The sequence below is a fragment of the Marmota marmota genome, unplaced genomic scaffold (genome assembly GCF_001458135.2).
Source record: "Marmota marmota marmota unplaced genomic scaffold, marMar, whole genome shotgun sequence".
Taxonomy (NCBI): domain Eukaryota; kingdom Metazoa; phylum Chordata; class Mammalia; order Rodentia; family Sciuridae; genus Marmota; species Marmota marmota.
In genome coordinates, this window is record NW_026000109.1 from 240,264 (window position 1) to 267,705 (window position 27,442).

At 35.8% G+C, this 27,442-nt stretch overlaps 2 protein-coding genes across 10 annotated transcripts in view; one reads left to right on the plus strand and one right to left on the minus strand.

Moving 5' to 3' along the window:
- Positions 1-540, minus strand: part of Krit1 (KRIT1 ankyrin repeat containing) — a 35,985-nt gene extending 35,445 nt beyond the window's left edge. For 3 of the 4 annotated variants that reach the window (XM_048784608.1, XM_048784609.1, XM_015506727.2), the window contains exon 1: positions 54-520. The gene's annotated coding sequence lies outside the window, so the exon portion shown is untranslated. Of the gene's footprint in view, positions 1-53 lie in introns of all 4 variants that reach the window. The other variant, XM_048784607.1, reaches the window with a different exon arrangement.
- The window catches only part of Ankib1 (ankyrin repeat and IBR domain containing 1), a 125,593-nt gene continuing 98,566 nt past the window's right edge, over positions 416-27,442 (plus strand). For 4 of the 6 annotated variants that reach the window (XM_048784603.1, XM_015506728.2, XM_048784606.1 and 1 more), the window contains exon 1: positions 660-800. The gene's annotated coding sequence lies outside the window, so the exon portion shown is untranslated. Of the gene's footprint in view, positions 530-659; positions 801-27,442 lie in introns of those variants that run through there. The other 2 variants (XM_048784605.1, XM_048784604.1) reach the window with 2 other exon arrangements.

The window sequence follows — 27,442 nt, forward strand, 5'->3', positions numbered from 1 at the left end:
CTCAAAGGTAGCTTTGGCTTCTCTGTAACTATTCGTAGAAAGAAATTCCTTGCCTGGAGAAACTAGATACGGAGGTGATTCGGTCTCCGAGTTCTTTTCTTTCGCTGGAATCTGGATCTCGCTTCTCGTTTCCGCGAAGGAAACCTAGCGGTCTCACCCGTGCGGGCGGCCCACAGTCTCTGGGGCCGCTACATTCAACGCCCAGGGAGGGACGGTCAACGTAGGGGCGGGGTCCGTCACCGTGTTTTCATCCCTCCTTCCCTTTTCCCAGGCACAGCAGCCCGGCCCCACTTCCTGTAGCAGCAGGACCCTCGGTCGCCACCAAAAGACGCCCGGCGCGTTCTCTCGCGCTCGCCACCCCACACCCCGAGAGCTCGGGTCTCTGGCGTCGGAGAACCTTTTGCGCACCCGCTTTTTATTGTCCTTCCCTTTCCTCGCGCTTGAGCACCGTTCACCCTTGCACTTTCTCCAGAAATTATGGGCTCCCAGATCTTCAAAGGCCTTATCTTTTCATCCTGCCACTATCCGGGTGAGAAAATCGCTTCCGGGTTCACACCCCTCGCAGCCTCGCGGTTGGTGGCGGAAGAACTTCCGGGTCGGCAGCAGAGGTGCTACCGTTCCTGCCCGCTGCTGGCCCGGGCTACAAGGCTTTCTGGGACTGGTGGCGGGCGGCTCGGAGACCGCGGTGGTGGCGGCGGAAGCGACGGAGCCTGAGGCAGNGGCAGGGGCGGCCGCGGCGGAGGCAGAATTGCAGACGTGCGGAGTCCAGCCAACCCTTACCCTGAGCCCAAGAAGCAACCGTAAGTCTCAGCCTCTCCGTATGGGTTTGTTTGAGGCTGTCTCAACCCATTTTGGGATCCGACTTCAGACCTGCCTAGTTCACGCCCTCTCGTGTCTCTTACGAGCGTGAGTCTCCCCTCCTGGAGCACTGTCCGTCTGTCCCCATCACTGAACAGGCAGCATCCTGTGTCTGCCTTATGGAGCTCTTCCTCCTGACGAATTTGCAAGCCACCTGGTTTCTGTGACGCGTCCCATCCTCCCCATCTAGATGCATCGCCTTGTCCCTCTGTCCTCAAAGGATTTGTGCCCTCTCTTTCTATCAGTACCCCCAGACACAGCCTCCCTAGTCCATCTTTGAAACGTGGAAAACCATGAGTTTTACCAACCTCAGGCTCTGGCTAGTGTCTTGAGGAGCTGATGGATGATAGGGTCTGCAGGGCTCTGATGGGTGGGGATAGGTGTGGATGGCTTCGGTAAATCTTTAGTTTTGCTGCTTTTGCCACCAAAACAAAAGAATGGGGCGCTTTTGTGTACCCTTACTCCTCTCCTTTCCTAACTATGTGTGTGCACTGTTTTCTGTATGTTGCTGTTTGAGTCGAAGGAAATTGGAGCTGGAGTGTTATTAAGCATCTCCTGAGGTGGTTTTGAGAATTAGTCTCTCAAGCTCTATTTACATGGGATGGCTTATTGAACAGTCTTATATTGAAATGAAGACCCATTCCAAAACTGCATTACAACTAAGATCCGAGAAAGAATATGAAAACAAAACCCTGAGGCTCCAAGTAGTATGTTTTGGATAACTTTAGATAATTTTAAGTGTTTTGATTTACATGTAGTTCTTAGTTTGCAAGAGTGAATGTTTGTGTATGATGTGAAAAATCCTTGTATTAAAAGCTTTTTCTTTGTTAATGGAGACATACGGTGGTTAAAATATGGTTTTTAAAGATCATGTCAGATTATATTTTATAAGGTATTAATTTCCAAGGAACAGACCTTGACCACTTGCAGATGTTGCACACATTGGTGCCTACCTTCCTCCCCTTAGTCAAAAAAAGTTAACTATGAATGTCTTTAATGTTTATTTTCAGATTTTTTTACTAGACCTTTTTTCTCATTAAAATTTAATTGCTTTCTTTTTTAAAATTTTTATTGCATTTTTAAAATTATTTTTTCGTTGTAGGTGGACACAGTATCTTTATTTTATTTTTGTGTGGTGCCGAGGATCAAACCCAGTGCCTCACTGGTGCTAGGCAAGTGAGTGCTCTACCACTGAGCCACAACCACAGCCCCTTGGTTTGCTTTCTTAAGCTGATACTGCAGAACTTTCCAGAAATTAGATAAAAATATAATTTTAATACTGTCCATGATTAGAGAGTAGGTCTCATATGCCTTCATGAATTTACTACTTTTCAAAGCACCATAGAAATAAAATAATAATTTAAGAATAATATTACTCTGTGCCTTGCAGATTCAATGTTGTTATTCTCTAAATTAGTAGTCCAGTAGCTTTGGTGATGGGTTTCTTGAAACGTTATTTCATTAAGAGAAATAGATGTATTTAATGTTTTTCTCCTCAACCTCTTCTCAGCAGTTGGTTTGGGGCTATTTGACCTGTAACTTACACTTAACAGATTTTAGTTTGAAATAGGCTCAGGAGACGTAGCCTCAGCTATCTCTCTAGAAATGTACATTTACTTGTCATAGAAGCCAAGCACTGTTCAGAGTTGAGTGTATTATTAAGGGTGTGGCTTTTGTGTTCTGTAAAAATGATCAGTTTTTAAATAAGAAAAAAAAAATGGGTGTCATAGTGAGCTGATGGGCAATAACTTTGTGAAATCTTGAATAAACTAATGTCTATTGATTCTTCTTATCCTTGGGATAGGGTGGGAAAGATAGGACCATATTTTCATATTTCACTTGTTTTTCCCTTCATGTCTCTGAGGATTTTCTGTTTACAATACCAAAGAGCTCTAAAATCATGCAGACTCTCCTATGCAAGGACTACCACAGGTAGCTGCTTAGACATGGGAGATAAGGTTTTTAGCCAACCTTTTGTATTTTTTTTAATACTTATTTTTTAGTTGTAGTTGGACACAATATCCTTATTTTATTCATTTACTTTTTTGTGGTGCTGAGGATCAAACCCAGGGTCTGGCACATGTGAGGCAAGCGCTCTACCCTGAGCCACAACCCAAGCCCCACCCTTTTGTATTCTTAAGGCACTGCCCACTTTTGAGAGAGTTGATTGTCTTTCCTCTTCACTTTGTGTATATATATATATATATATATATATATATACACACACACTCAGACTTGTGAAAGTGAAACGTGTGTATTTACAACCTACTTGTAGGTAAAAGTTCTGCTGATTTTCATATATATAAATACAGTAGATGGAAGAATTATGAATTAAGTTCATCTGATTCTTACTGAATGGAGAGTAGAAAAGGTTCCTTGCTGCTTTTGGTAATTTTTCCTTCTTTGGTGATACACACAGCATTCATTTAAGTTAAATTTTAAAATAGTTATTTCAGTTAGACTTTATACATGATACATTTCCAGAAAGAATTTGAGAGTAGGCTCAGTCATTATTAGAGACCAGCTGAAGGGAGTTTCCATGCATCATTCTAAAAATGCTTAGGTATTTTCTTTTTCAAAGTGACTTGCTTAGGGAACAGTGATTTTTGTACTCTTACTTTATTTTTCAGACAACCTCAGACTGCCTTCTTTTTTTTTTTTTTGCATTTCCAGATTAAAAAAAAATTTTTTTTCATGCTCACTTCATTTAAGTAAACCATTATTGAACACCTCTACATGTGCAAGGCTCTGTGTTATGTCAAGATTTCTTTCCTTAGTTGATTTACCAGTGTAGATATATTATGCTGACTTTATCCAACTGTCTTTATAGATTTCTCTAATAGATTTTTAAGACACTTCACCTTTTTACAGGGTTGTTTTGCATCCTTTCTATAAGAATAAACATATGTCTCCCATTGAGTGCTTAATTTTTGCCAGTACTGATAATTTTTATTTATTTTATTTTATTTTTGGAATAGTCCTAAAAATATTTTATCTTCTTTTGAAAGCCATACAGATTTTGGCTTATAGTATTGCTGAATGTTTTTTTACTTGTAATATGCTAGAAATGATTTGACTTACACTCCTTAGGGGGAAGAAGTTTTAATAGATTTGTAACAGTTCTTAATTTTCTGATGTTGCTTCAAATTGACAAATCCTAATTTCGTAAAGTATTATTATCTCTTATGTTCTAAAACAGATAATTACATATCAAAATGTAATTTTCAGTTATTGTTTAAACCTTTGGAAAGACATACTTCTTAAGTTCATTATGTGTAACTATAACATAGATCTTCAGCCATGCATAATTTTTTTTCAAGTTCAACAATGGAACCAAGAGCCTATAAAATGTACTAAAATGTGTTTATTCTCTAGGAAAATCATGTGACATATGTTCAGCTTTTAAAATTCAGAGTTTAATTTGGCTAACTATCTAAATGCCTGGGAGAGTTTTGATTTCTGTAAAGACAATGTATTCCTTCAAATTCGAAAATGATTTTACTTATTATCAGTAGGATATGTGGTTTATCAGCAGTTTGATACAGTTAATTCTACTAATTTTTCCAGACTCTTTTTTTTTTAACATGGTCTTCCACTATCTCCAGAAGTCTCATTGGTATACTAAACGTCTTATTCCATTTTTTAACCCAAAACTATTAACAGTTTGCTGTTTTTAGGGGTATAGAGCAGATAATTAATACTTCTCAAGTTCCTAAGAAAGAAAATGCTTGATATTTTTCTATTCTTAGTTTGACGTGTGTGTGTGTGTGTGTGTGTGTGTGTGTAATTTTAACTTGATATAAACAGTCTCGCCTTTTCAGTGTAGCAGAATCCTTGATATTTTTAAGTCACTGTATTTTGCTGTTTGGAATAATATTTGTGGTAGACTTCCTATTCAAGGAATTATGAGTATATCATAAATTTGTTAGTTGCTGACTGAGATTACACTGATGAACAAATCAGGATTCTTTTCCTCATTGAGCTGTAAAATGCCCATTTAAAATTCAGGAAGAAAATGTTCATTTAAAACATTGAGATGCTCTTAGTTTTCCAAGTAGGCATAAAAACATTGTCTTCCTTTTTAATGCATCAAGTATGGTAAAAGAAGGCATGTAAATTAGCATATTAAGCCAAAATTTTCATTCTGTTTCCTGGCTTCAGACAATGACTGATTCATATTTGCTGTACCATCGAATTTTCTATATCACATTTTTATTTCAGATTTTTAAAACATCAGTTTGAAATAATTTCAAATTTTAAATGGTACATAGTATAAAGAACTGCTGCAAAGAATCTCTTCACCCAAATTTCTTCCATTGTTAATATTTTGCTGCATTTCTTCCATTGCCTGCCCTGTCTCCATAATACATGCATATGTGCCTGGATTATCAGTCTTTCCCAAAACCTTTGGAGCATGTTGCAAATGCGTATCTTATCAACCTTAAGCAGGCCAGCGTATACTTCTTAAAAACAAGGCACTATGTTGTATAACCAAAATACAACTCAACAGAAAGGCATTTTCTATTTAGTTGTCATATCTCTTTAAATTTCTTGAGCCTCAGTTTTCCCTGGTCTTTCATGTCTTTGGCCATTTTATAAAATACAGGGCCTGCATTCTGTAGAATGATCTTTATTCTAGATCTGTGTAATGTTTCCTCATGACCCCAATCAGGTGATGCTTTCCTGGTTAGAAATACCATACAAATTGTGCTGTGCCCTTCTTGATGCATTGCATCCAGAAGCATGCAGTGTCCAAACCATGTCACTAGTAGTGATGTTAACAAGATAATATTTTTTTCCCTTTGTAATTGATAAGTATTTGTAGAGATATTGTCCATCACTGTGCCAGTATCTTAATCAAACCTCTTCTCATTAGCCTTAGTGTTATTGATGATTCCCATACGAATTAACCACTTTTACGATGATTGCCATTATTTATTTCCATTATTTCTTCTACATGTACAATTGATATTATAAGGCACTTTTCTTTTCTGTTAATTAAATGCATAAAAAGACTCATGAATTTTGACTTTATTCAATGTGTTGTGATTTGTTACCATTATTATTTACTTTGCTATTTAATTTGTCCCCTATTTAGCCAGGGGGAGCCCCCATCAAACTGGCTTCCATGCTTATTTATCATGCTCCTATCTTATTCATTGTGCATTTTCTTAGTACTTTCTGGCAGAACAAGTTGTTCCTGGTTCATCTTGTGCTTTGCTTGTTCTGGTCCTAGAAGCAGCCATTTCTTCAAGGAGCCTTGTTTTTGACTTTTGTTTTTGTAAAGGGTCATATTTAAAGCAAAGATTTGGGGCATAGTGTGCTCATTGCTATTGGGGAGTCGTTGCTATCACATGTTCTTCATGAATAAAATTAGGATACAAGTGTATGGTTTGTATACATATGTATATATATATATATACATATATATATATACATATGTATATATATATATGTGTATATATATATATAAATAAATAAGTTGTATATGTACTTGTACTTAATTATTTCTATGCCTATGTGTATATATTATAAAATCATTAGTTTGTTTTTGTAGTTTCAATTCCAGTGTGATACCCAAGATTCTTTCTAACCTTGCCCCTCTTCATGTTTATAAATTCTTTCTGTGGTAGTAAGAAACTTAACTTGGATTTTGCCTAAATATATTTATCATGTGCCCAGTTGTTATTTGCTCAATGTGTATGTGTTAGTTACGTTCTCATCACTGTGACAAGAACAGTTTAGAGGAGGGAAAGTTTATTTTGGCTCACAGTTCCAGAGGTGTAGTCTGTCGTTGGCCAAGTCCATTGCTGTAGGCCCAAGGTGAAGTGGAACATCATGGCAGAAGGGCATGGTGGAGGAGCACTTGTCCATTCACAGCAGCCAGGAATCAGAATGAGAAATGGGTAGGGCCATAGAGAAGCTGAACCTTTCAAGGTATACCTGCAGTGACCCATCTCCTCCATCCATGTCCCTCCTGCATACATTGCCACTCAGTTGGTCCATTCAAACTTGGATGGACCAATAGGCTACAGCTCTCATAATTTAATCATTTTACTTCTGAATAATCCTGCATTAACGTAGGAGCTTATAGAGAATTTCTCGTATCCAAACCATGACTGTGTTACCATTCTCCTACATCTGCCTCATCATTGTACATCATGGACTGCCAATGGGCCTATACCTTTTTATGAATCTACAACCTCTCCCTAGACCCATAACTCTGTACAACTCCCTATCCCCACATAACCCTAATTGTCCTTATCTGTGCTAATCGTCCTAACAGGGCCTCCCTGCCCTGCATCATCAGCCAGCATGCTAACTTTTTTGCATGCCTCAGTAGTTAATCTTAAAATAAATTTTGAGGAATTACAAGCATACATGGATGTGATAACATATGTACATGATTTTTTTCACACACAAATGGTAATGTTAAATATTCTGTACCTCGGGTTCTGTTTTGTTTACTTATCATATCTTGAAAAACTTTCATGTGAATACATAAAGCATTCTTTTTAACAGTTATATAGTTATTTCAGTGTGTGTGAGTATGTACACACACATACATCCAGACAACTTTCTGCCACCTAACTGTGGTGGTGTATGTATGTATGTATATATGTATATATATGTATACACACACACACGAGATATATATATATAAATAAAATGTCTCCCATCCTAGTATATATTTCTCTTTGCAATGTCCCTTTACTGCTTCTTCCATCCAGAAGTAGTCTTTGAGTTCTGGAGCCAAATCCTTAAGAAGCTTCAAAGAGTGCTTTCCTACAACTGCTAGCAAGAAAGCTAGTCTAGCCTATAGAAGGATAAGAGGTCTCTTACAGGAGAACCATGATACCCAGCCAACAACCAGCTGACATTAAAGTGAGTTTTCTTGGATCTACTAGTTCAGCTGACCCTTAGCTGAATGCACCAGCAGAGAAGCCAGAAATGAAATCAACAAAGAAACTTCAAATCAACTTACAGAGTTGTAAGAAATAACATGGTGTTGTTTCAAGACTCTAAATATGGGGTAGTTTGTTCTGTAGCATCTGAAACCTTTTATTTTTAATTTTGAGACAGGGTCTTGCTAAGTTGCTGAGTTTGGCTTTGAACTTTTGCTCCTCTTGCCTCAGCCTCCCAAACTGCTGGGATGACGTGTGTATTACAGCACCCAGCCCTGTAGTTTCATTTTGTTTTTTAGTTCTATGAATTGCTTATTCATATCTTTTCTCATTTTTTCCTTACCAAATTGTGGTGCTCTTTGATATATTTGTTATGGATATAATTCTTATTGCAAACATGTTTTGTCAATCTTTTTTTTGGTCTTAGTTTGTATTATTTACCATGAATTTTTCTTTAGCAAAGCATTTCATATGATCAATTTACAACATCCTTTCTATGACTTCTAATGTTCCTGTGTTAAGAATCTTCTCTCCTATCTACAGAAATTTAAAAAATGAGTTATATATATAAACAAATTAGGGCTGGACATGGTGGTACATGCCAGTCATCCCAGTGTCTCTGGAGGCTGAGGCTGGAGGATTGAGAGTTCAAAGCCAGCTCTGCAAAAGCGAAGTGCTAAGCAACTCAGTGAGACCCTGTCTCTAAATAAAATATAAAATAGGGCCGGGGATTTGGCTTAGTGGTTGAGTGCCCCGAGTTAAATCCCTAGTATGCCCCCCCCCCAAAAAAAATTAGGGTGAACTGTGAACTCAGGGATGGTTGACCACTGAGACCTTTTATTTTTGAGACAGGGTCTTGCTGAGGTTGGCTTTGAACTTTTGATCCTCTTGCCTCAGCCTCCCAAACTGCTCCCACGCCCCCCCCCCAAAAAAAAAAAAATTAGGGAGAGCTGTGATATGCACTTATAGTTCCAGCTGCTCTGGAGATTGATGCAGGAGAATCATTGAGCCTGGGTGTTTAAGACAGACCTGAGCAACATAAGACCCCTTCTCAAAACACAGAAAAGGGGTTGAGGGGTATAGCGCATTGCTAAAGCACTGGTCTAGACTTGGGTTCATCTTTAGCACCACAAAATCAAATTGGGGGATATTTCCCTCAAGTAATGAGACATTAAAGATCGAGTGTCCAGGACTGTGTGGTGGATCCACAATGCTATCAGGAATTCAGGCTCATTTGTCTTTCTGTTTAGTCATCCAAGCTTGTTACCTTGTGGTCCCAATATGACATTTTAGGCTGAATGGCAGCTTCTTTCTATTTCTTCTTTCATCATCTCTGCTATTGCTTGTTTTAACTTAGGATCATACCAAGTTTGGTGACTGTAATCTCTCAGGAAAGGAGCTTTCCTCCCAGCCCCCAGAATAAAAAGTTCTTGTAAAATATTTTTTTCTGTTCTTTGAAAAATATAATGCTGACTTTACTTTTGTATCATAATAAATGTGACTTCAGAATAGGACCCTAGAAATGTTTTCTTTTACCCTATTGGGCTGCTATACTTAAAAAAAATTATTTGTAAGCAGCCAGGAAAATATAATAATAGTCTTAAATTGGAAAGTAATGTTGGGAACACAGGACTTTATTATTGTGTTCAGTAAATAATGTTCATTAAAAGTATTTCATGTGCTAGAAACTGTGATTTGGTTATGCGGTTATAAAATTGAGTATGTGATACTTATCCTCAAGAAGTTTATCTTGTAACTGGGGAAGCAGATAAACAACTGCAGATTTAGTTAGTAAGTTGAAAGTACTATCAAGTTGGATAGAATATTTAACTTAGTTGAGGGTTGGAGAGCTATGATCAGGGAACATGATAGAAAAATGACTTAAACTGAGTCCTGAATAATCTGCAGGAGTTTTGTGTATTGGGGAGGAGTTATGGGTGGGGGAGAACATTCCAAGAGCTTTAGTTCAGTGGTAGGGCTGAGTTACTTAAGAGATAAGCTGTGAATTAACGAATGTTGGTCTTGGCAAGGAGTTTTTCTGTGAGCCTTTGAAAGATTTTAAAATAGAATTGGACAAGATCAGATTTGTCCTTTGATAAAAGTGTGATAGGAAAAATGCAGTTGGGGGTGAGATCTAGAAGTAATGAAAGTTTATCTTTATATGGTTTGAATGTGAATTGTCCCCCAAAGTTTATGTGTGAGACTTTGCAAGAATGTTCAGAGGAGAAATCATTGTGTTATGATGGCATTAACTGAGTGGTAACTGAAGGTAGGTAGGGTGTGGCTGGAGGAGGTGGGTCATTGGGGTATGCATTTGGGATATATATTTGTATCTGGTGAGTGGAGTCTCTCTCTATCTCTGCTTCCTGATCATTAAGTATGCTGCTTCCCTCCACCTACTCTTACTCTTCCACCATGATGTTCAGCCTTACCTTGAGCCCCTAGAAATGGAGCTGACTATCGACTGAGAGCTCTGAAACAGTGAGCCCCTAAATAAACTTCTCCTTTACAATTGTTCTGGTGAGGTCTTTTAGTCACATCAGGAAAAAAGTTGACTAAAACAAATGAAGAGATAAGCTGTGAATTGGCAAATGTTGGTCTTGGCAAGAAGTTTTTTCTGGGATATTAAAATCTGTTTCAGTATTAGTTAAATAAATATTCATTAAATACCTGTGTAAAAATAATGCAGGTGAATACTGAGATGTTTAAAACATACTTCTGGGTCTGGGGTTGTGGCTCAGTGGTGGAGCGCTCACCTATCATGCATGGGGCACTGGTTCGATCCTCAGCACCACATAAATGTACAATAAAGATATTGTGTCCAATTGAAACTAAAGAATAAATATTAAAAAAACAAAAACATACGCTTCTTATTCTCAAGGAGTTTGTATTTTAAAATAAGCACTAAATGTCAACAATATGACAGAATATGATATTTTGGCTTCTATCTCTGTTATAAAATGATGGCAAGTGAAGGCTGGAATTAAGTCAAACTGAAAGGATCTTAAACAAGTATTGTTTCCATGTGTTCTACACTGCCTTCCACAATATTTATTTTCCCCTCACCTATTACCTGTATGTTACTTGTACTTTACCTGGGACCCCTTGGGAAATAAAATTAGAATACAATTAAAATGGTTTCAGCTTGGGACACAAAGAATCAACAAACTGTTCTCTGGCTTTCTCCACTCTTTGGCACTTTTGAAGTTGTATGGAATATAACCAGGAAGATAAATGTTGATCAGAAAACTTGCCACATTACATGAATGAAGGAGTTATTGTGAATAGTCTTGAGATTAGTTTAGGAACAGTATTGTACTGATAGGACAGTGGGGGAAATGACACTGGCATGTCATGGCATGGCATGTCCTTACATAGCTGGATAGCACTCTATCAGTGTTATGGTTCTATTCTTCCATATTTAATATACAGAGCAAAGAATGAGAAGGGCATGCATTATTGACAATAAATAAAGCATCTGTGGTTTCAAAATATTTTTCTATTTCTAGAAAGTGATTTTTCTACTTTTGTGAAGGGGTGTGTTTGCTGTGTGACCAGTGTGGCCACATTTTACCTATATTTGAAATGTAACTTGACATCAGCAGATTTACTTTAAAAGTTGTATATTCTGATTAGAAAGTCATTACTTTTTCTATAAAATAGCACTAAGAAGAGACAATAAAGGTTTAACTTATAACTTGATTTCATAAAATGAGAAGAAATAGGGAGTTTAAGAGGGAGGGGTTATTTCTGATTTTTTAACTACTCAAAAACTCTGTATGGGTTAAATGTCAAATGTATAAGGCAAGAGAAAATGTAGAATAATAAGTTTAAGTTTTCAAGAATTTTATAGTCTAGTAACCTTTTTCATTTGACATTCCTTGAGGAAATTGAGCCTTACTGCTATAAGCCAGAGGTTCTCAAAGTGTAGCATATTTTAGAATCCTTTGGAGGGCTTGTTAATATGCAAAGTGCTGGGTCCCACCTCCAAAGATTCTAAATTCAGTTATGTCTGGGTGGGACCTGAGTGTTTTCATTACTAAAAAGGTAACAGCTGCTGCTGTTGTTGCTGTTATCTATTTGTGAAATTATTTCTCCCCTATGCCTCTAGAATGGTAATAGTTATATACAACCACTGAGAGAATTTTAAGAAATGAGAAGTCATTTTTCTGTGTTTTTTGCTTTAGATGAGAAACTCTAATGGAGAAATCCTGGAGAGGTGGGGAAATTTAAAAAATGGATGAAATTAACTATAATTCCAAATCTTAACCCATTTGAAAAGATAAAAACAAAGTTATATGGACATAGAAAGATAAATGTATCATAATGTCTAGGATGAATTGAAGGGAAAAAACACGGTACAAGTTCAATTACTTAAGGGTTCTTTCATCCACCTTCTATTCAGAATATGTTTAAAAGAGAGTTTTTATAACCCCAGCCACTTGGGGGGTTGAGGCAGGAGGTTCTCTCGTATGAAGGAAGCCAGAGCAACATAACAAGGCTGTCTCAAAAAATAAAAAGAACTGGGATGGATGTAGTTGAATAGTGAAGTGCCTCTGGGTTCAGTCTCCAGTACCAAAAACAAGCAAAACACTCTATTTGGAATTTTTGCCTTTAGACCTATATGATGACATCAGCTACACATCAGGGGCCAGTTTAAATGTAAAATGTAGCACATTTGATGATGTCAGTGTGCCAGTTTGCAACCTGAAAATTATATAAATATTTGATTTTTTTGCATGATGCTTCTTACCACCTTCCTTATCAATTCCTTTCATTCCTTGATGTAGTTTGCATATACTTCTGACTCCTTAATTGGATTCCTGATTCCTCATTTTTGTTTCCTATTTAACATGTATGCATTGAATAATTAATACCTGGAGAAAAATTTCAGCACTTTAAAATTAGAAATCTATACAGTACAATTATATTTCTGAATTGTGTATCTAGCCCAGACCTGTCACTTCAGTTTCAGTCTTGTCTATTCTTTTGCCTATCTAATATCTAATAGGTCTCTCAAAAATTAGCAGATCTCTCCTCCCATTCAAACCTTACCTCCTACAATCTTTCCCTTTCAGCAGTGATAACTCCATCCTTCCAGGGTCTCAGACCAAGTATCTGGGAGCTATTTTTTTTTTTTTATACCGAGGATTGAACTCAGGGGCACTTAATAACTGAGGTTTGTTAATATGCAGCCCTTTTTTGTATTTTATTTAGAGACAGAGTGTCACTGAGGTTTTTAGGGCCTCGCTAAGTTGCTGAGTCTGGCTTTGAATTCGTCATCCTCCTGCCTCATCCTCCTGAGGATGGGGATTATAGATGTACATCACTGTGCCTGGCCTCTTAACTTTTCCTTTTCTTTTACTCATTTTTCCTATCCATCAGCAAATTCTGTCTGCTCTTACCTTCAGAATACATCCAGAATTGGATGAAGTATTCACCACCTCTATTGCTACGTTCTTAATTCAGTCTACTATCCTTTATTTGGATCAGTGCAGCCAATTCCTAACTGGTCGTCTTCTTGGCTTTCCCACACCCCCCTTTCTTCTCGACAACCAGTCAGGGTGATCCTGTTAAATAAAAGTCAGGTCATTTCATTTCTTTGATAAAAGCCTCCAGTGGCTTTCCTTTTCATCTAGTGTAGTGATTTACAGTGACCTTCCAAAAACCTACCTAAACATATCGTCTCCTCCCATTAGTTCTCTTGATTTTGTACTTACTACTTCCTTCCTCAGTCTATATACTGCATACTTGGCCTGTTTTCCTTGAACACGTAGAGTATGCTTCTCTCTGTACACTGGGTATTCCTTATACCTGGAATACTCTTTCCCCTAGATACTACATGGTTCCTTACTTCCCCTCCTTTAGCTCTTTCTCAGATGTCACCTTGGTAAGACCTTCCCTAATTACCTTTTAAAACATTACAACATGCCAACATTCCCTCCCCTTCCTGGTTTTATTATTTTTAAAAATAACACCTTATGTTATTGAACATAGAGTATAAATTATATGAGTCCAACAGTTTTAGTTTATTTTGTTCCTGCTATATTCTCCTACCCTTAGAACAATGCCTGGCATATGATAGGTGGTAGGTAAATATTGGTGCATGAATTTATTTTAACTGCCGAGAAGAGTATGTATATATTTCTTCTGAGAAGAGCATCTGAAAATCATGTGGCTTTAGTATAGTCTGCCTGCCACATTGTCTTTTTAACACTTAATTACTCTGCTTCTTATTCCTAAATTGGTATGTTCTATGCCTCTCTCTGATTTGGATTTAAAATTACTATGTGTTTTATTTTGTTTGTTTGCAACATATTTTCCTTGGCATAAATTATAGTTCCTAAGTTTATGTATTATTTTGGAAAATAATTAAATATAAGTTAATATTCTTGAGGCATATGAATTATTAATTATTGTCATTGACTGTGGTGTTTCCTTATAGTCATAGTAATATTTTGGCATGTGTCTTGCTTTTAGATGATTTTTATGTCATAATTTGTAGCTATATCATAGCTTCTTTCATATTCTCCTAGAAAGATCAGGAACTTAGTCCTGATTTGATATCTGAGGGTTTTATAGATTTAAGTTTTTGTGTAGATGTGCTTAATTAATAAGTATCTTAATTGGAACACTTAGATCCTTTGGAGACCCATTCTCTTCCCTTTTTTTTTTTTTTAAATTTTCACTTCCAAAGACTTGAGTTTTATGTACTTGTTATGAAAGTTATAATGACTTAGATTTTTCATTTCAAGTATTTGTGCCTTGTTGCCAGGTCATTTTTAAAAATCGTTTTTAAGGGGTTGGGTTTGTGACTCAGCGGTAGAGCACTCGCCTAGCACATGCGAGGCCCTGGGTTCGATCCTCAGCACCACATAAAAATAAATAAATAAAGATATTGTGTCTGACTAAAAAATAAATATTTTTAAAACAATCGTTTTTAAAATTATGTTTTTATTAGTGCATTATTATAGGTACACATAACATTGGGATCCATTTTGACGTAATCATAGGTGCATGTAATACAGTTTACTCCACTTTAGTCCCCACTACTTTTTCCCTTCCTTCTTCCCTCTCTCTTCCTTGTACTTACTTGTAGTTTTCTAATTGCTGCTTTATAGATACGCATAAAGGTAAAATTCACTATGGTATATTCATAAATATACATATGACCATAGCATAATTTGGTCAGTTTCATTATATCATTTCTCTCTTTTCCTTTCCCACTCCCTCCTCTATACCTTTTCTTTACTCCACCGATTTCCTATCTATTTTCATGGGATTCCCATACCAACCCTTTTTTTCAGTTACTTTAGTCTAGCTTCCACATATGAGAGAAAACATTTGACCCTTGACTTTCTGAGTCTGACTTATTTCACTTAGCATTATGTTCTCCAGTTCCATCCATTTACCAGTAAATGACAGTTTCATTCTTTGTGACTGAATAAAAGTCCATTGTGTATATATGCCCAATTTTCTTTATTCATCTATTGATGGGCACTTGAGCTGGGTCCATTACTTGGTTATTATGAATTGTACTGCTATAAAAACTGGTATGCCTATATCACTATAATATGCTGATTTTAATTTTTTAGGATAAATTCCAACAAGTAGGATAGCTTGGTCATATGGTGGTTCCATTCTTCATGCTTTGAGTCAACTCCATACTGCTTTACAATGTGGTTGCACTAATTTGTAGTTCCACCAACAATGTATGAGGGGATCTTTTTTCCTACATCCTCACCAGCATTTATTATTATTTGTGTTCTTGTTGATAGCCATTCTAGCTGGGGTGAGATCAAATCTCATTGGAGTTTTGATTAAATCATGAGGATATAGAAAATTTAAACAGAGCAATATCAAGCAATCAGATTAAAGCAGCAATTAAAAGCCTTGCAACAAAGAAAAGCCCAGGACCAGATGGATTCTCAGCTGAGTTTTATCAGACCTTTAAAGAAGAACCAGTGTCAATATTCTTCAAATCATTCCATGAAATCGAAAGGGAGAAAATACTGCCAGATTCATTCTATGAAACCAGTATTACTCTGATACCAAAACCAAACAAAGATATGTCAAGGAAGAAAACTTCAAACTAACATGTTCAGACATAATGAACATAGATGCAGAAATCCTTAATAATGGCAAAACAAATTAAAAAGAAACACATTAAGAAGATAGTACACATGATCAAGTGGGTTTCATCCCAAAGATGAAAGGTTGGTTCAGCATACACAAATGAATAAAGATAATTCACCACATAAATGTTCTTAAGGGCAAGAGTCACATAATTATCTCAGTAGATGTAGAAAAAACATTCAACAAAATCCAGCACCCATTCATATTTAAAATGCTGGAAAAACTAGGGATAGAAAGAACTTACCTAAATGTTGTAAAAGCTGTATATGACAAATCCATGGCCAACATCATACTAATGGATGAAAACCTGAAAGCATTTCCTCTCAATCAGGATCAAGGCAAGGATTTCTGCTCTTACTACTCCTATTCAATATGGTTCTTGAAACTGTAGCCAGAGCAATTAGGGAAAAGAAGAAAATTAAAGAAGTCAAATTATCTCTGCGAATGACATAATCCTTTATTTAGAAGACCCAGAAAACTTGAAGCTAATAAACCAATTCAGGAAAGTAGCAGAATACAAGATCAACATATATAAATTAATCCTTCCTGTCCTCCAGTAATGAATTGCTGAGAAATCAGAAAACCTATCCCATTCACCTTAACTTCAAAATAATAAAATAAAATACTTGGGAATAAATCTAACCAAGCAGATGAAAGACCTCTACAATGAATACTATAGAACACTAAAGAAAAAAATTGAAGAAGACCTTAGAAGATGGAAAGATCTTCCATGTTCTTGGATAGGCTGACTTAATATTGTCAAAATGGCCATACTACCAAATTCATTATACAGTTTTGATGCAATCCCCATCAAAATACTGATGGCATTCTTCACACAACTAGGAAAAATGGCCTTAAAATCATTTGGAAAAGGGACTGGGATTGTGGCTTAGCGGTAGAGCGCTCACCTTGTATGTGCGAGACCCTGGGTTCGATCCTCAACACCACATAAAAATAAATAAGTGAAATAAAGGTATTGTGTTCAACTACAACTAAAAAAATAAATATTTTTAAAAACATTGTTTGGAAGAGTGAAACACCGGGAATAACCGAAGCAATCCTGAGCAAAAAGAGTGAGGCTGGAGGCTTCACAATACCAGGCTTCAAATTATGCTACAGAGCTATAGTAACAGAAATGCATGATATTGGCATCAAAACAGACATGAAGATCAGAGGCATAGAAGACACACAGACAAATCCACATAGATGTAGTCATCTGATACTCAATAAAAGCCCCAAAACGGCTGGGGTTGTGGCTCAGTGGTAGAGCGCGCTCAGGCGCTGGGTTCGATCCTCAGCACCACATAACATAAAAAGTAAAATATAGGTATTATGTCCAACTATAACTGAATATATATATGTATGTATGTATACACACACATATATGCACATATACATATATATATATTCTAAAAACATACATTGGAGAAAAAATGGCATTTCAACAAATGGTGCTGGGAAAACTGTATTCATATGTAGAAGAATGTAACTAAATCCATGTCTTTCACTTTGCACAAAAGTCAACTCAGAGTGGATCAGAGACCTAGGAATTAGACCAGAAACTTTGCAACTGCTAGAATGAAACAATAGGCTCAACACTCTAGCACATTGACACAGGCAACAACTTTCTTAACCAGACCCCTAAAATTCAAGAGATAAAACTTAGAATTAATAAATGGGATAGCATCAGATTAAGAAACTTCTGCACAGCAAAGGGAAATGAGTGTGAAGACAAAGCCTATAGCATGGGAGAAAATTTTTTGCCTGCTGTTCCTTTGACAGGGAATTAATATAAAAAAAATTAACACCAAAAAAAACCAAATAACCTAAATCAATAAGTAGCCAAAAAAACTAAACAGACATTTTTAAAAAGAAGAAATACAAATGGCCAACAAATATATTTAAAAATGTACAACATCCTTGGCAATCAGGGAAATGCAAATCAGATCACGTTTTGAATCATGTCCTAACTCTTCAATTTCAAAGAATTACTGTAGCACTTATGTTCATCCTGCTACCATTTCTTTAGGATACAGGAAGCATGGTTGGCTTCAGATTTAATTCTTCACAACACAGGGCCACTATTATTGCTATGTTACCCCTCATCACTTCATTAAGATGTATGGACTATGAAGTGAAGTTCAGAACATGTCAAATACGTAGGATTCAGGTTTTGGTTTCTGATATTGGAGAATTTGTAGTCTGAGGCAGTTATCTATGGCCTTGGCAACAGATAAGAGACATGAGAAAACCCTTACCCTTTATTTTGTATCTATGGCAATAGAATGTACTTAATGTGATCATTCACTATCAATAGCTAAAGATGTATAAAGTACAAATTAATTCTTTCTTCTAGATGCAAACAAGGGTTTGAATGTCAGTGTGTATAAGTAACTCATAATCTAATAAGTAGTACATCCAGGATTCAAACTGAAGTTTGCCTTCAGTTTTATCAGTATACCAAAAAAACCTTTCCAAAATAAATTCCCCAAATCTGTGTACTTTATTATAAAATGCAGGTGGTATTGTATGTGAATTAAATGACAGAAGATACATGATACCACACAGGAGTAGGTTTTTCCCATGAGTATCTCTCTATAAATCTAGGATTTTGGCCTCTTAACAGACTTACTTCTATACATTTATTTTTCAAACCCTGTTGTTAAATATTTTCATTAACAACATCTGAAAGTTTTACTCTGATACCAAAACCTTTAATTCCATTTCTTCAAAGAAGAGTTAAACTGTTGATTTGAGTTTTGTTCTTTATAGTTTTTGTGTTTATATAACAGTTTTTTAGTTGTTTTCATAAGTTTTATTTACAAAAAGATCGGTGAGTGATACTCTGTTTAAAGGGGCAAAGCTTCTGTTTCTTACCTTGCTCAAAATATGTTTTAAGGAACCTGATATTGTGATGGAATTTTAAAGACCTCTCTTGTGTGAATTCTGAACCAGTTGAGAAGTCAAACCAGGAAACATCCAGTTTTTCTTCCCAGGTTTTCTAATGTCCTGGGGGTACAGTACAGTTAGCAATATTTTAACAGTTGGGCTCTTTTTAAATGGAAAAAATCATTAGGCATGTAGAAGTGCCTACTTTCAACATATCTTTCAAGTTTCAGACGTGTTTAGAAGTTAATGTAAAAAAGCTGCTGACCTGCCAAAGTATGAAGAATTCAGTCCTAGCTGATAGTTTTTGTTATAGTCAGCAAATATGAATATGTATGCATAAATAGATAAGCCAGGTATAGAGGCTACTTAGTCTTATGTTCAGCATTATGCTGTTCCTGTGGATTTAGTGAACACATGTTCCAGAAAATCTTTGCACAGGTTGTGATTTCAAGTATTATATTTGGCTTCCATATTTTTCAACTTGTGTGTCTTAATTTTGGATTTGGTAAATGTGTACACTGTAATATGGGAAATACAAAGAATTATAAAACTGTTATTACCCTCAAGTTTATAATTTAATTGGATAAATAAAACCTTCTTTTAAACAATGTGCATGTAAGTTTTTTTGATGTTTTAGCTATTGCACTAGTATTCTGTATGGTTAACTGCCACTTATTTCATCTCTTCTACAAATGAACAGGTGGATTGCATAAAAAAAAACCCTCAGATTTCAGGAAGAGAGGGGGAAAGAAAGGGATTGAAGCTTTTAGGGTGGGCTTAGCTATCTATACCTTATATAGTTATACTTTATACATTTAAAAAAATAGGTTTGAAACACTTGTGGGAGAAAGACAATAGCATTATAGACATGAAGTAGATTAATGTTTTCAGTGATAAGAGGAAGAGAATACTTTTAGTATGGAATCTCTCCTTTTAGTAAATATTTATTAAGCATTTTTAATGTCCACAATGCTAAGTGCTAGCTTTTTAACCAGGGAATAAAACAATCAAGGCCTCTGTCTGCAGCAAGTTTATACTTTAGTGGGGCAGACCAACATTAAACATATAAATAAATCAAACAGCAAATGATTTGAGGGATACATAAAATAAATCATAACAGTGTGAGGGCAGAAGGGAAGAGGTATTTAGATATGGTGTTCAAAGAAGTATCTTTGGAGAAATTATATTTAAGACAAAAGTGGGAAGATGAGAAGATGTTTAAGCCTAAGACTAATAGAGGAGGGAATAATGCTGAGTGTTTTAGGTAGAAGAACTACATATGCAAAGGCCCTGAGATTTAAAGAGAGGGAGGAAGGGAGGAAAGGAGAGTGGGGGAGGGAGAGGGAAGAGAAAAAGAAAAAAAAATGTTGGTATATTCAAAAGGGGCCAATGTTGATGGAACATACTGAGCAAGGGGTGGATTCTATTCCATTTGCAGCTTTATGTCATCAAATTATGTTAAAAAGCAAAACAAAATCTTCTGGCTGCTGTGTAGATTATCGATTATTGAGGTGGGAAGGCAAAAGTAGAAATGGAAAACCAGTTAGGGTGTTGTTGAAGTTGTTGAAGGATGAGGTGAAGATGGCTAGAGCTGGGGTTGTCCAAGAAATGGTGAGATTTGGTCATATTCATAATGCATGTATTTTCAGAATGGTGCTAAGAATGCTTACTCTTAGGTTGAATATGATAAGAAAGGATTCAAGGATGACTTCCTTTATTACTGAACTGAGTGACTAGATGGTAATGTTATTTGTGGGATTTGGTGCTGCAAAAATGGAGGAGAAACAGATTGATGGGAAAGATCAAAAGAGAATCTCATTTGAGGTGGCCAGTTCTTTTTATGATACAAGATATTAACTAGGCATTGATGCAGGAATCTGGACATCAAAACAGAAATCAGTATTTGGCAGTCATCAGTGTATATATGTACGTGTAGTATTTATGTAGATAGATACCTAGGGGTATAGAAAGAGTATAACTAGTACTACAGAAGCCTCCTTCATGCATCCCATCCCTCATGAGGTCAAAATTATGCCTCTCAAAAGTAACTGACTTCAACAATATAGCTTTTCCTTTATTGTTGTTATTCTTTATATAAATTGAATCATAATATATGCTAATGTGTTTATTGTTTTTTACTCAAAATGTATTTCTCCATATTGTTGCATGTAGTCACAATTTATTCTTATTGCTGAATACTGTTTCAATTTGTGAATATACCACAATGTATCCATTTTACTATTGATAAATATTTGGATTTGGTTCAGTTTTTTTCATATAGCAATAATGCTCCTGTGAATATTCTTGCACCTTTTTAAAAACACATATATGTACAAATACCTGTGGGATGTATACCTAAGAGTGAAATTGCCAGATGGTAGGATTTGTGTGTGCTTAATTTGGTACTGCCAAATAGTTTTCCAAAGTGTCTATACTGATTTACACTTGAGTTCCAATTTCTTTTATCATGCTCCTTAATGAGATATACACTCCTGAAAATCTCTAAGAGGATTTTTCTTTGTGTAAGGTCTCTTTACTTACCTTATGGTCTTGAAGATATAGTCCTCTGTGTTTTCTTCCAAAAGTAGTATTGTTTTACTTTTCACATGTAGATATGCAATGCATTTGGAATTTGACGTTGGTTTGGGGGTTTTAGGTAGGGTTAAAAATTATCTTTTTTTTTTTTTTTCCCATTGGGATATACAATTGACCAAATGTTTTTGAGAACATCATCTTTTAAGGGAGGAGTTTCTAAAGATAGAAAATAATAGAACATGTTTGCCAATGAATGGTGATTTAGGCCTTTATCATCCTCTGGATTCTAGGGAGTAGCTTAGGAATAGGTTAAGGTAAAGAAAGAACATTATTTTTGAAAAGGAAGTAAAAGTTCTTGAAAAGGAAGGGATTTATAGCAGATGTGCCTTTGCTTTGCAACTGATGTACTTTTATTGTAACAGGAAAAAATAGAGAAGGCATTATTGTTTAGGTGCAAGATAGTTTCTGTAAGCTTGATATGAGAAGATGAAGGAATTTTTTTTCCTTCTCTGTTCATGAGAGAAGGGTGAGTCCTGAGAAGCTAGGTCAAAGATGGAATGTTTTTTGTTAGTTTGTGGGCCTAGCATAAAACTAGGCAATGCTGTACCACTGAGCTATACTCCTAGCCCCAGGGAATGTTTTTTTTTTTCTTTTTTTTCTGTATGCGGATGTCTAGTTGTTTCAACACCATTTGTTGAAAAAAGTATCCTTTTTTCATTGAATTAATTCCCCCCACCCTCAATGTAACCAATCCTTCTAAACCATGTCATGATTGTGGTGGGAGAGTTTCTCCAGAACAATTGAATTGCTCTTATCAGAGAAGGATGTAAGAGTTGTTGGGTAAATACAGATATATTGGGAATATAATGGAGGAATATAATCCCTTTAAAGAAATCTGATTGATTTTTTTTTTTTTACAAAATCAGTGAATTAAAACACCTTACATTGCAAATGCAATCATATTATAAATTATTTTTAAATGTCTTAGCTGTTTAATTCATGTTCTTTTAAAGCAACATTGCCTCCATGGATTGTGAGTATTTTTCTTTCAACTTGCATCTCTTTCTTTACCTAACATTAAGTTTTTGTTCAGTAGCTTTTGTACAAGGAATTTAAAGGAGAAATACCTTTTTTTTTTTTTTTTTAGAACAGCTTTTGACCAACCATTTGGGGAAGGCATTACTCTAAAGTATAAATTATTCATCACAGGAAGATACTTTGCAGACATGGCAATGGGCCACAATGTTTTCCAGACACTTAATGCTTGACTTGAAACACAAAGAACATTAGAAATTATATATTTCATTTATAATACAATTAAAAGTATTATAAAATGCCTTTAGGATAAGTTCACTTTCTTCTGAATTCTCTTTTGTAATAGCATGTTTCATTCTTTTTTTTTAGACTGAATCAATAGAATAGCAGTGAGGGATAGGAAAATAATAAAGTATCTCCAGATTCTCACTTTCCTTAAGTTGAAGGCTATAGTTACTTCTCAGTAGACAGCTATTGCTATCATCACATAAGCCTATGATTGTGAAATGATCTTTCACTTAAATTAGAAAAAAGGACTATTTGTGTAGCTCAGTGGTAGAGCGCTTGCCTAGCATTTGGGGGGCTCTGAGTTTAATTCCCAGCATTGCAAATGTCTGTGTGTGTGTGTGTGTGTGTGTGTGTGTGAGAGAGAGAGAGAGAGAGAGAGACACACAGAGAGACAAAGAGACAGAGAGTGTGTGTGTATGTGCCTGTGTAATTTGATCAGAAAGACACATTTCAACAAGTTCAGGAATTGGACAGGATGAACAATTGAATTTTCAAAACTTTTCATAATGGATTTACATAATCACCCCCTTCCCCAGTGTTCTCTGACCAATTATCTAATGAGTAGGAAAAAAAAAAATCAGTCCCTTTCGGGGAAAGCTGCATTTAATAATCAGATTGCCTCACTAAAGTATATGCCTCAGGAAAAAAGGCAAGGGAAGTAGAGTCAGGTTATGAGTCTGTTCTTGTAAATTGCAGCTAATGAGGAAACCTGAACATAAGTCAGTAGGAATGAGACATTCCCTAGAGGGAGTCCAGAATCTAGGCTGTCTGGGGTAGGTAGAGGAGTCATGCTCCTTGTGATATATCTTCCTGCAACTTGTAACTTTGCTCAAGAATAAGAAATTAGGAATGTATTGGCCACACTGCATCAGAAATAAAGTTGATCAGCAGCCCAATTTCAGATTGTCCCATCAGAGAAAAAGCCCTTTCCTGTGGGCACTTGGATATGACCCAGACAGTCCAGCTGGCATCCACTAATGTTTTTCATAGTTTAAGGCCCACAGAGGTGTGTCCTAAATCTGCAACATTCCCAGAGTCTAAGTTGTGTTCATGAGCCTGTGCCTATTTCAGTTCAGCAAAGCTCATACTGAGGCCAAATACCCATAGCAGATATACAGGTTTTAGCTTAGAGTCAGGCCTAAGCAATTAAGATCTATGAATTCAGAATTCCAAAAAAGCTACCAGCTAGTCTTTTTCAGTAACAAAGCAGAGACTGCAATGCCAGGCAGCTGTAATCCAAGTTCAAGTGATAAGCAAGACTTGCTTAGACTCTTTAATCTTAATCTAGAGTCTAAATTGACCTACTCAAAAATATGCACATCTGGGCTGGGGATGTGGGGATGTGGTAGCGCACTCGTTCGGCCTGGGTTTGATCCTTAGCACCACATATAAATAAAGATGTTGTGTCTGCTGAAAACTAAAAATAAATATTAAAATTCTCTCTCTCTCTCTCAAAAAAAAAAAATATGCACATCTGGCTGAAACATCACCAGTCTAAGGGTCAGACATCTGATTTCATAAGAGCTCATTAGCAACTAAAGATTGGCTTTAAAACTCCAAAAGTGTATCTACATATATCTAGAAGTTGTCTCATTTTTTGTCTTCTTTTTTGTAGGTGCTTCAATAGGCAAAAATATTTAGTTATAAAGACTTAATCTTTTTCTGATATTCAGAGTGTCTGGATTTCAATCTGTTGACGAAAAACAAAAGCCAAAGGAGTTTTGTCCCATTAACTTTTTTTTTTCTCTTCAGCTTTTTTTTAGTGTTTTTTTTTTAATTTAATATTTTCTTTAGTTGTAGATGGACACAATATTTTTATTTTATTTATTTATTTTTATGTGGTGTTGAGGATCGAACCCAGTGCTTCACACTTGCTAGGCAAGGGCTCTACCACTGAGCCACAACCTCAGCCCTCTTAAACTTTTTTTGATTAGGAAATGATTCTTTTAGCATTTGTGAAATTACAAATATATAACATTTTACATCAATTTTATCATCCATCCAGATGCAATAGCCACAAAATAATTTTTTAAAAATTTCTTTTTTTCTCATTGCAATTTTATTGAAGTGTCCCTAGCAGTAAATTTTGCATTTATAGCTATGAAGGGTAATGGATAAGGTTGAAGTTTGGTATATATTCTAGCTAGAACACAAAGGGGATGGAGTTAGTACAGCAGCATCTATGTTGAACAATACTGTTGGAAGGTATCCATACCCCGCTACCCCCTGGCCCCCACGTTTCCCTCTGAGTTTATCTAAAGCTTTACTTTATTCCTGGGAATTGATTTGACCTTTTGTAAACTTTTAAAAACTTGACACACCCAGAGTTCAATTTTGGGAATATTTGGACCCTGCAGGGAAAAAACAAATCAAAGACATTACCCAGAGTATCCTCTCCCCAATTTTAATCAGTTTAGCCAAAGGACAAAGAGAATTTATTAGCAAGCTAGCTCTCCTGATGTTCAATCTATCATTTTCAAATTTCATAGGCAACTTCTACATCTCATCATGGAAAGCAACTCCCTTACGTTTTCTATTATAGGTCAACTATATAGCTACTCAGAGGATCATCATATTCTACCTCTTCATCCTTTCTTTTCCCAAACAATGTTGCCATATTTTAGTGAAATGGTCTGGGGTATCCTACTTCTGACACTATTGTATTTAGCAATTCTGAACACCACCCCCACATTCAACAATTCTCTTAAAGACTCAGTATATTAATTGTGGCCACAATAAAATTTATTACATTAAAGAATTTGAAGCAAAATCAGCAGAGAAGAAAGGTATATGGAGCAAGGCCCAGAGAAAAATAGGAACAAGTTTCCAAGAGTCTTCTTCCTACAGAATCACACAAGATATGCTTAATTCCTCCAGCACTGAATTGTGATAACACATGTGAAACTTTGTTTACCAAGGAATCTCATTAGAGACTAAGCGCCCAGGGTTTTTATTGAACGCTGGTCATGTAGGCACCTTCTGTCAGGCATGTACCAAAAATCTGAACTCTTAGGAAAAAAGCAGGCATTTAATACATGTACTACATTGTACAATTTAAGTGCATGGAACCACTCCAGTCAGGGAATGGTGGGAACCTTCCTGAAATCCAAGTTCTCAGATACCAGTCTTACAAGCAGACTTTTCTAAGGATAATTGTCCCAAGCCCACTATATTAACTATTTTCCCTACAATATGGTAAGATATCCACAGACAGATGATGGTAAAAATATAATATTGAATAAACTTAGTTTAACCTGATAAATTCATTTAATGTTAGCATAACAATGAATAAGAAAACAAGGCTCCTAGAAATGAAATGGTTTATATGCTGACACAGTGTAATACTTCACAGGTTTTCTGCATGACAATAATAATTTTTAAAAGAGTGCCTTACATTGAAGGACACAGCAAAGCTAGAAAGACTCACTGTAAGCAGTAGATGGTGGAATGAGGGTTTTTCCAATGAAGATAATCTAAACAGTTTTGTAGCAATTCTGTATTTGTTCTTTATAGTTAGTATGAGAAATAGAGTTATTCTCTTTTCATGTTAGGGAGCAATTTAGTTCTCTGAAGTGTAATATAAAATTCTCAATTATAGTTTGCTTCTTAAATTTTTTAAGGATGTAATGTTGCTTGCGAACATTAAAATAATGATTCCTTTTAAAAACATTTGGCTACAAATCTGTACTTCCACACATTGACGTTTAGGGAAGGGCTGAAGTTTTGCCTTTTGGAGCAAAAATAATTTTTGTCTAAAATGTATCAATTTTGAGACTTTGACTTAAATAATTCCAAAATATACACTTCCAATTTGACATTTTCACTTATGTTTTAAAAATAAGGACAGTATAATGTTCAAAAATTATGAAAGCAAAACAGTCTGAGTAGCCAGAGATGCCAAAATTGCTAAAATTAAACTGCTCATTGTCAGGACCATAGCATTAGAGCTTGAAATATTTATTTTTGGGTCACTGTGAAATTCTGAATTCAAAAATTGGAAAAATACTTCTTGGGTCAAAGTATAACACAAAACATTTTGGGTGGTTGAAAAGTCAAATGTTTGAAGGCAGAATACTACCTAAGAAAAAATTAATCTGAAAAATTTTGTGAGGGGCTATTGATCATTATAGGTAATAATGCTTTAATAGGAAATAGAAGAGAATGGTGTTTCATACAGTAGTTGTATCCCAACTTTACAGTTTTCCCCTTTGGACATCATGTTAGCTATTTTCAGTGTTCATATGTAAGTTTGGTGAAAAGCAGGAGTCAGCTGCCTCCTTTTGCAGCTATTTTCATTTCTTCCTTTTGTAATTGCAGCATCTTTTATCATACTGTGAAAGCTGTGTAGATCTAAAAGGTATCCAAAAGGAACCAGAATACGATTTTCTTCTTTTCCTGCTTGCTGAGAAAACTTATGCAGTTACATTCATTAATTTTTTATCACTACCATAATAGTTTTGTGTTTATGTTGTCGTTTTATTATGAATGCTGTCATATTAAGATATTGGAATAACAGCAAAATGAATTTTAATTCTGGAATGCCATTACACGAATTTACTTTCTTTGTTAAAAGATTTTCCTTAGCTCTAGTCATTTTCACAGTTCTTTCTAATATTCAGAAAATTTTTGGAAGACTGTGGGTATTTGTGAACTTCTTTCAGGAAGCCTACAAGAATGAAGCCACATTTTACTTCATTTAGTATACAGTTTGGCAGGTGAAACCCCAGATCTCTTAAACTGAACTTCATTTTTAACAACATTTTAGATTAAGACCTTTTTTTTTTTTTTTTTTTTTT